Source organism: Arvicola amphibius, chromosome 5 (genome assembly GCF_903992535.2).
Source record: "Arvicola amphibius chromosome 5, mArvAmp1.2, whole genome shotgun sequence".
NCBI lineage: Eukaryota > Metazoa > Chordata > Mammalia > Rodentia > Cricetidae > Arvicola > Arvicola amphibius.
The window spans coordinates 110,100,891-110,111,246 of record NC_052051.1 but is presented as its reverse complement, the minus strand read 5'-3'; positions in this window follow the sequence as shown (position 1 = coordinate 110,111,246).

Genomic DNA, 10,356 nt, shown 5'->3' with positions numbered 1-10,356 from the left:
AAAATAGAGGAAAATGACACACAAAGAAAAAAGAAAAAATCAGTTATCAATATTTAAAAGAACAAAAATTATCTATACCTCATATCATTTATTAAGACAAGTTTCGGATGATTTTAAAGCACCAAGCATTAGGAAAAAATGTAAATGTGTTAGCACGGGATGCAGACTACTTTCCAGGGCCATGGGCTAATAAAGATCTCAAGAACTCCATGCTAGAGCATTGAAACCTATGGTGAATAATAGATTTCACCTCAGTAACTTTAAAGCTTCTGTATATGTGGAAGAGCATACAGAAAGGACAACACATAAGTGATAGAGATAAATGACTGCAGCACACACAAGGTATTAATAACTATAGTGTATAAAGCCCACTATGAATAATTTAGGCCAAGACAAAGAACTTGACATTAGAATGAGTAAAAGATGCCAGATGGCAATTCTCAAGGGAAAAGCAATTTGGTTAATAAACACGAAAGGACATTTATTCACAGCGGTAATCTGTGTGTGTGTGTGTGTGTGTGTATGGGTGGAGGGAGGGAGGAAGAGAGAGAGAGAGAGAGAGAGAGAGAGAGAGAGAGAGAGAGAGAGAGGGAGGAGAGATATCTGTCTATCTGTGTGCATGTTTTTACTTCTAGATGTCATAAACTATATTATTTAAGAAAGATAATATGGACAGCCGGGCAGTCATGGCACACGCCTTTAATCCCTTAATCCCAGCACTCTGGAGTCAGAGGCAAGCAGATCTCTCTGAGTTTGAGGCCAGCCTGGTCTACAGAGGGAGTTCCAGGATAGCCATGACTACTCAGGAAATTCTGTCTCAAAAATAATAAAATAATAATAATCACAACAACAACCACGTGGAAACTGCCACACTTATTCACAGCCCGCAGACAGTCATCGTTTTGATGAAGTGTTTGGGAAGGCAATCAGGAGGTGGACATTTTAAATCTCACATTCCTTTGACCCAGCAGCTTTGGCTCTAGCAGCATATTTTCAGAAATACATTCACAAATGTTCAAGGCCATTTGCAGCTATCATTCATATTAGTGAAACTTAAAATACAGAAAATCTCATTGGAAGTACAGTACAGTGTGAGTGGAATATGATTCATGGCAAGTTAAGAGATCTACCCACACATAGCACATTAGAGAGTTTCAAAACATGTTCCATTAAATCAAGGAACAGAATATAATACCATTTGTGCTAAAAAGGTAAAAGCTAGAGTATGGACATAAACAAGTGCAAATGCGTGAAGAACATCAGTCCCAATGGAAACAGTACCGACAGGTAAGGGGAGGTAGAATTCAGCATCCCTTAGTGTTTCTCCTAATATCTATGTATGTTCAAAGTCCTTAGCAGAGAATATATCCTTGTACTGGAAAGGCCAGTCAAAGGGGAAGAGCGCAAGAATAGTGAAGTAGCAAAGAATTCTCCTTTTTGTATCCTTAGTCATATTGAACAAGTTGGTCCCCAGTTTGGCCAGCCCATTCATTTTTGATTTATTACCCATGGCTTGAGATGGGGACAAGTTTTCACTAGATATAGAAGAAAAGTAGTGACATATTTGCAAAGCAAATTATTTGCAATGACAACCATCACTGTAGATACGTTATTTACCTACCTTTCCACTTTTCCCCCAATGGAGAATCTTCCTTCCTGAAACTTGTCATTGCTAAGCAACAGTTCCTTCTCTGTAGACCACGACAGCCACCCTAAACTCACTTTGCACCAGCTCCAGCTTCCTCTATCTTCCTCCTCCTCAACACTCCTACCTGCTCATACAATATTCTGGAGTTTCTCCGTGGGCATGGTGTTTCATTCAATTGCTCTGTAAGAAACTAAAGCTTCGTGTTTTGATTATTGCAAATTCATGATGCAAAGGATGATGACAAGCATCCCTTGCCCTCTTCTAAAGGGGCAACAACCTAGTGATGGCTCTCCAGAGTTTGGAAGAGGAAGGCTTGTAGTTTGCAGATGGCATCTTGTGTCTTAGAGCTTTCTGGTGATGACTCTTAGGTACCCAAGGTCTACTATAACTCATTCAACATTAACTCAGAATTCTATCATGTTTTGAATATCGGAAATACAATGATCTCCACCATCAAAATTATATTCAGAGGACTCAATTATGAACTCATTTCCCTGTGTTGATTATTCAAAATATTTGTCCTGAGCTGGCTGGGTGATGACTGACTAGCGGGACGACTTTGTGTGTGTAAACTATGTGGAATCTTCCACTCTGCCTGTATGTTAAAGGGATGGTGAGAGCAAGACGCTTTTCCCCTGGCGATTGGAAATGGACAGTCTTCAGAGGGAGCCCCAAGGACTGAAATTTGGAGTGGGAGGTTTACCCCACCACACAAAAGCAATGGGTCTCTCATCCCTTTATATGTATTGGTTACTCATACTATGTGTGGTAAATAGCATATTGTTTGAGAGCTACCACGTGGGAAAAGCCTTCCTGACTTAAGTTCTATCTCTGTCACTTCCCAGAGGAAGCTTAAGCAAGTTTACTGATTCTACTTTTGTAAAATAGAGGCAGTAGCATTTTCATTCAATAAAGTATGTATAAATTATGTAGAATAGAATCCGAAATGGGTACTCACAAAAGGTTCATTTTCTATTCCTTTGGTTCAAATATAGCTTGGTAGTTCAAACTGGAAGGAGGGAGGCATTCTTTAAAGGGAACTGTGTCTTTCACTAACTCTCAAAAAAACATATAATGTCATATATCTACTATGTTTTGATTGTGTTATATTCATAGTGCCCAAGAAAGTTCATTGCCCCCAGTAGCCCACTGCTAGATGAAGGAAGAGCAAGAAGCAGTTGCTCATCAAAAGGGAAGTCCAGGTACTAATGGAGTCAAGCCACGGAAGAAACAAGAAAATACTAAGATCACTTAAGGTTATTTAGCAATAGAATGTACTTACTGGGGGTGAAAGACAGGGTCTTTAAAAAAAATAGGACACAATAGATGAATAGCAAAATCAGCGCTGTTGAGAACTGGAATATTGTCGTGGGATCTCCAAGTGTAGACATGCTTCAAAAGCTGGTGCCAGAAAATGAAAGGAAATAGAAATCTTGAGGGAAGAGAGAAAGAGCTTAGAAAATGTATCTAAAGTCTGAATAATCAAATGATAAAAGGTCTGGAAAGAGAAATAAGCAATAATTGTAACTAGAGAAAAAGTCTCTAAATTCAAGAATAATTTGATGCTGCAAATGAAAAAAAAAATGCAAGCTGATGCTGAGCACGCACGACTTGTAAAAGAAAACACCTGCATTTTCCCCCAACAAAAGCTTTAAAACAGAATTAGCTATGCAGGAAAAAAGAAACTGACATCAGATTACTTCTCTGCAGTGCGGGAAACAAGAAGGCATTTAAACAGCATCTGTAGGCTCCTCACAGAAGAGAGCTCTGACCCGATCAGCAAGAATTCACGGGCACTATTCGCTCAGATCCTACCTGAGGAGAATATTCAAAACAGAACTTTATCCGAAGAAATAAATTAGAATTGAAGTCTTAACATGAAGAAGGGCAAAGAACAGAAAAGGGGAGTAGTGATGAGCTCTGCCATCTCTACCTGTATGCATGCAGCTAGAATGACCTGAGGTAATAAAGGGCTCTGAAATAAAACAACATTCTCTGAAATGTGATAAAATAAAGCACACTAATCTCTATTAAACTTCCGGGCTGCCAATAAGAGGAAGAAAAGCCAAAGAATTCTCATTGGAATTTAGCAAGAGGAAGGAATTGGGACAATCATCAACATGGTCTAATGGTGGCTAGTGAAGGGGTGTGTCCTGGGACACTGGGTAGGGTATATCCATCAGGGTTATATCCGCCTCCACAGATGAGAAATCTGACCCCAGGGGACCTTGTGTTTTTATGCTATGGGACTCTGAAAACAAACAGTCCAGCCCAGCTCCAGAGTGTGGGCTAGGACTTACACCCCTGTATTCTGCTGTGCCCCTTTCTTGAGGCTTTTGGTAACATGATCTCAACAAGGCTGTTCATCCTCCAGGCATGGTACAAATATCATGAGCAGAACAACACAGGCCGAGTTCACTGTCATTTCCCTAGAGCCTCAGTCAATAAGTGTTTTCCTGTTTGTCATTACAAAGTGACTCATCAAAAGGAAACAAGAGCTGTCATCCTGTCACACCTTCTCCAGCTTCCTCCAAAGAGCTTTCTGCCTAACGCAGAGGCGGAGACTCGCCCACAAAGAAACTATGGATGTTTTGCTTTCATAATCTATGTGGGAATTTAAATTTCAAATAACAAGATAACCCATAGTGGGATGAATCAACTTCAGCAAAACTAAATTTTCAAGCAATCAGACCTTCAGAGAGTCCCTGCTACTGGGCAGAGAGAGGTGAGGACACCAGTTCAGCCCAGACGAGAAAAACAGTGAGAAGGCAACTAAAGAATAAAAAACAAAACAAAAATGGAGGTGCTAAAGGGAGACACTGTGTGGGTAAAGCCCATGCCAAAGTACAAGCACGAAGACCTGGGGAAGTTTACCACTCACTCGAGGTTGCGTGTGGTAGCACATCCATAATCCCAACAACACTCCTAGGGCAAGATGGAGACCAGAGAATCCCTCGGAGATTTCTAGTCAGCTATCCTGGTGTACACATGGAAATAGAGTCATTCTACCTGACTCAAACAGAATAGAAAGCAAAGAACAACTCTGGAGGTCGTCCTCTGCAACAACCCCTCCACACACTAAGTACACACACACTCAATTTGCAACAACCCCTCCACACTCTAACAAGTATACTCACATGCACACGTACATGCACGCACGTGTGCACGTGCGCGCGCGCGCGCGCGCGCGCACACACACACACACACACACACAAATGGAAGAGAAAAAGCGAACCTGATCAGACCAAGAGAAACAACAGGAAAAAAAGGACAGAGTAAAAGCTATGGTAAATATTAAGTAATATCGAAGATATTTATAATCCTTTAAATGGGAGTAGGTAAATGCACTCCAATTTTCCAAAAAGAAAAAATGCTCAACTCGGTTATTAAAAAATATTCCTAAAGTAGTAAGCTAAAATGCCTTCTAAAAGGATCAGAGGGAGATACTCATATTTGACAAGGCATATTGTGTACACTGTACAAACCCAATCACTGCCCAGGATAAAAGAGCCATCACATAATGGTGACAGACAGAAGTTTGGAAAATATAAGAAACAATTACTAAAAACTATGTAACAGTTGCTCTAACTACAGAAACAGCCTGGAAACAAAGAGGAGCTTTTCCCGTCATTTTAACAGTTAGTCTAGTCTGACAAATGAGTCCTTATTTTCTAGTAGAGAGGTATAGCGGAGTTGAACAGGCAAGCAGACAGGCAATTATAACCCTAGGAGGTAATTGCCACACCTGAAATGAATACCAGATATTCCTGATCCACTTCCTTACCCACCAGATTCTCAGTCACAAAGTCGGTTAACAGTGCTGGATTTTGCCTTCAGTGGTTCACGATTAGGCAGACAGTTCTATTCCAGGACATTTCGGAAGGTCAAGACTCTCTGTTCCTGAAAGCTCTTCTCATTTAAGGAGATAGCCCAGCTTCTACCAAATGCTAAAGTGATCTTTACTAACACATAAGGAAATTGCTTTATTAAATAGACATGTCTTCAAGTAAAAAAAAATCGTGTTTTTTTGGTTCATTGATAACATTTATCAAATATTTTTAATGAAGCAAATGTCCTGAGAAAAGTGAGCTAATGAATCATGGTTTTCTCGTAGGCATATGTACAGCAGGTGCTAACAGGTCCCTAAATCTCTGCTCCAGGATGAGGGCCTGTGTGTCCTTGCTGCTCCACCAGTCTGCTTGACTGACACATGCTCAGGCATAGGACTGATGCCACTTTGTAGATGGACATTTCTTTCACCAGCCAGTTCCTAAATAACCACACAGAAACTTAATATCAGTCATAAATGATCAGCTGATAGCTTAGGCTTATTACTAACTCTTACATTTTTAAATAAACCCATTTTCTACTACTTTACTTGCTGTTACATGGCACATGGCTTGTTACTTCATTTTGTACACATCTTGCTTTCTCTTTGTGGGGCTGGTGACCCCTAAGATTCCACCCTTCTTTTTCCCAGCATTCTCTCTGCCTCCAAAATCCTGCCTAGCCATTGGCTATTCAGCTTTTCATTAACAATGAGAACAACACATTTTCACAGTGTATAAAAGGATTATTCCACAGCACCAGTTAGGTTGCTCTTTGCTTCCTGGATTTCTAAAAGAAAAACATTTACTTCTTCTCCACCCTCCCCTGGCCTCCTGTAAATTTATGAAGTTTTCCATCCATTTCCCTTTTGATTTGTCCCCATATGTTTATTGAAACAGTTCTCAGTTGTGATTTGAATATATAGTAGTTACCAGAGAAGTAAGACCACATTAAGAGACCCTGAATCTTACAGAAAAATAGAGCTGCCAACTAACTACATAATGCAGTTTAGATTTGAAACAGCGCAGTAGCAAAATGCCAAAGAAGTTTCCAATGAAATATGTACTGCAACTAGATGCAAAGTCATTTTAATATCAGGCATTAAAAATCACTCACAATCCTTTAAATAAAGAAAATTTCAACTCTTAGTCCTTCCCTCACAAGATGATGGTGGAGACCTAAAATAGTGATTGTTCTAGAAAGATTTACCATATTCCAGGAAGCATCCTATCCCTATATAAGGCTGTGGAATAATCCTCCTGTACATTGTAAAGGTGATTGCTCTTATTGCTGATAAAAAGCTGAATGGCCAATAGCTAGGCAAGATTTTAAGGGAAGAGAGAATTCTGAGAGGAAAAAGGGTGGATTCAGAGAGGTCTCCAGCCAGATGCAGAGATAGCAAGATGTGTACAAAATGAGGTAACAAGTCATAAAACATGTGATATAACTTAGATAAGGATTATGGGTTCATTTAAGCTATAAGAGCTAGTTAGTAATAATCCTGAGCTATCAGTCTAGCATTTATAATTAATATTAAATCTCTGTGACAGTGGTATGGGAATTGTTGGGTGGGGAAGAAAAGTCTGCCTACCATACAAGGCCATTTGGGGTTATTACAGTGAATGGGAAGGGTTAATAACATTTTTTGTTTATTTATTCATTTATTTGTCTATTCATTTAATTTTAGAGCCATTTCATTGATAGGTAAGGAATCCCACATCTCTAATACGTTTATCTGGATAAATTTGGTAATATGCAAACACATGATCTTTTCAGAACAAAGTAACAGAGCTAATATTTAGTTTCTTATATTTCTTTGTGGTTTTAGTCTGTTGTATATGGTAAGGAAACCTCATGTGAGATCTACTTTTTAATTTTCTTTTTAAAAACAATCTTTTTGTTATTTTACATACCGGTCTCAGTTCCCTCTCTCTCCCTTCCTTCTGCTCCCCATACCGCCCCCCAACCCCATCTCCTATCCATTCTACTCCTCAGAGAGAGTGAGGCCTTCCATGGGCAATCAACAAAATCTATAACATCATCTTGAGGCAGGACCAAAGTCCTCCCCTGCATGTAGACTGAGCAAAGTACCCCTCCACAGGGAACTGATATGAGATTCCCCTCTGTATGCTATGAATATGTTTTATTACCATTGGTTATTAAAGAAGCTGTTTTGGCAAATGACTTAGTAGAGTAAAACTAGGCAGGAAATCTGAACAGATATAAAGAGAGAGAGTGGACCAAGTCAGAGAGATACAAATATGGCTGCTAAAACAGAAAGATACACACAGGAAGCTTACTTAGAGGCCGCAGCCACATAGTGACACACAGATTAATAAAAATGGGTTAATTCAAGATGAAAGAGTTAGCTAGAAATATGCATAAGCTATTGGCCAAACAGTGATGTAATTAATATAGTTTCTGTGTCATTATTTGGATCTGGGTGACTGGGAAATGAATGAGCAGTCTCAGATTACAACAAAATGGTGCCAACATGAGGCAACTGCATCCACATAAGAGAGTTTAAAAAGAAATTCTAGACACAAAAGAACAGAGTTAAGCACAACTTCTTGGTAGCTGTATTTTTTTTTTCAGATATGCTCTGTTTGCTAGAGGCAAACAGAAGTACAATTCCTTTTTTAAAAAAAAAGGTTTCCTGACTCAGCAGTAGCAGCAAAAACTGTATGGCTCCTCTAAAAAGGCTTCCTGGTTCATGCTAGTTGCACAAACAGCTCTGGCTCTTTCAGGAGTCCAAGCATTTGAATGGGATTTGTGAGCAGAGTCCTACAGGTTGATTGATGGGAAAGTGGACCACTGTGTCCATGGAGCCGGGGCTGAGAACATGGCTTGTAGAGCTGGCCGTAAATATGCCTCTATCATGTTGGACTGTTAAGTATCATGCCTACTTAACATTTAAAAAAAAGAAAAAAGTGCTCCTGGTCAGAAACTGATTACAGATATGCAATAAAGACAGATTCAGACAAAAATAGACCTCTAAATGGGTCACGGTGTGTTTAAAATTGTACTAAGCTTGAGAGAGAGAGGAAAAAGAATATAAACAGTATAAACAGAAATAGTTTTAAAAAATAAAACAAAGTCTTTAAAGAGACAGAGTACAGATAGTCATAGATAAATAGAGAAAAATAAGCCACATAAAGATGGAAAAAACATAGAGATCTAGATTATGTATATTATTATGTTTTCTTTAAAATTTTGATTGTAAATGAGCTAAGTACAGAGTCATTTCATTATATAGACTGCTGAGCTAAACCAACATATTTATTTTAAGGGTATCTCGACTTCAAATTCTGGGTCTAAAGAAATGTTGCTTCAGAAAAGAGGTTCTGCTTTGTTTCTACAGAGGATAGAAACCTACGGATTCCTTAATTACTAATATGGTTTGATCAAAGAAGAACCCCTTTCTGTCAACTTGGGTAATATTATATCCTTCTGGAGTCTTTGACAGAGTTGAAGAATAGATAGTTATATAGTTTTCCTTAGTTATGATGAAAGAAAAAATAGACATAAATATTGTAGCTATAATTCTTGCTTGATACCTGTTTTGTTATATGTAATTTTACTATGTTAAAGTTAAAAACCTTCCTTTTATTTAGACAGAAAAGGGGAAATGATGTGGGATTCCCCTCTGTATGCTATGAATATGTTTTATTACCATTGATTATTAAAGAAGTTGTTTCAGCCAATGGCTTAGTAGAGTAAAACTAGGTGGGAAATCTGAACAGAGATAAAGACAGAGAGTGGGCAGAGTCAGAGAGATGCCATGTAGCCGCAGAAGGAGAAATATATCCACAGGAACCTTACTGGTAGGCCGCAGCCTCATGGTGATACACAGATTAATAGAAATGGGTTAATTCAAGATGGAAGAGTTAGCTAGAAATATGCATAAGCTATTGACCAAACAGTGATGTAATTAATACAGTTTCTGTGTCATTATTCAGGTCTAGGCTGCCAGGAAACAAACAAGCAATCTCAGCTTACAACAGGGAATGGAATCCAAAAAGCCAGTTCATGCACTAGGGATAAATACCGGTTCTACTGCTAGTGGCCCCACAGACTACCCAAGCCACACATTCAGAGGGTAAAGTTTGGTCCTATGTAGATTACCCTGCTGTCAATCCTGAATCAGTGAGCTCCCACTAGCTCTGGTCAGCTGTTTCTATGGGCTTCCTGATAAGGGTTTTGACCCCTTTGTTCACACTATTGCTCCTCCTCCCTCTCTATGACTAGACTCCAGGAGCTTGACCCAGTGCTTAGCTGTGGATCTCTGCATTTGCTTCCATCATTGACTGGATAAAGGTTCTATGATGACAATTATGGTAGTCATCAATCTGATTACAGGGGAAGGCCAGTTCAGGAACCCTCTCATTATTGCTTAGATTCTTAGCTGGAGTCATCCTTGTGGATACCTGGGAATTTTCTTAGTGTCAAGTTTCTCTCTAACCCAATAATGATTCTATCAGCATATCTCTTTCTTTGCTCTTCCTCTCTGTCCTTCCCCCAGCTTGATTATCCTGATCCCTCATGTTTTACTCCCACTTCCCTTTTTCTCCTCTCATTCCCCTTCCACCTTCCTCCCTCCCACATTCTCAATTTACTTAAAAGATCTTATCTATTTCCTTTTCCCAGGAGGATCCATATGTCTGTCTTAGGGTCCTCCTTTTTACTAACTTCTTCGGGGTTGTGGACTATGGATGGTTATCCTCTAATATCTACTTATAAGTGAGCACATACTGTGTTTGTCTTTCTGGGTCGGGGTTATCTCACTCAGGATGGTTTTTTTTCTGCAAATTTCAAGATGTCATTTTTTTCTTTTTTACCACTGAGTAGTACTCCAATGTGCAAATGTGTCACATTTTCTT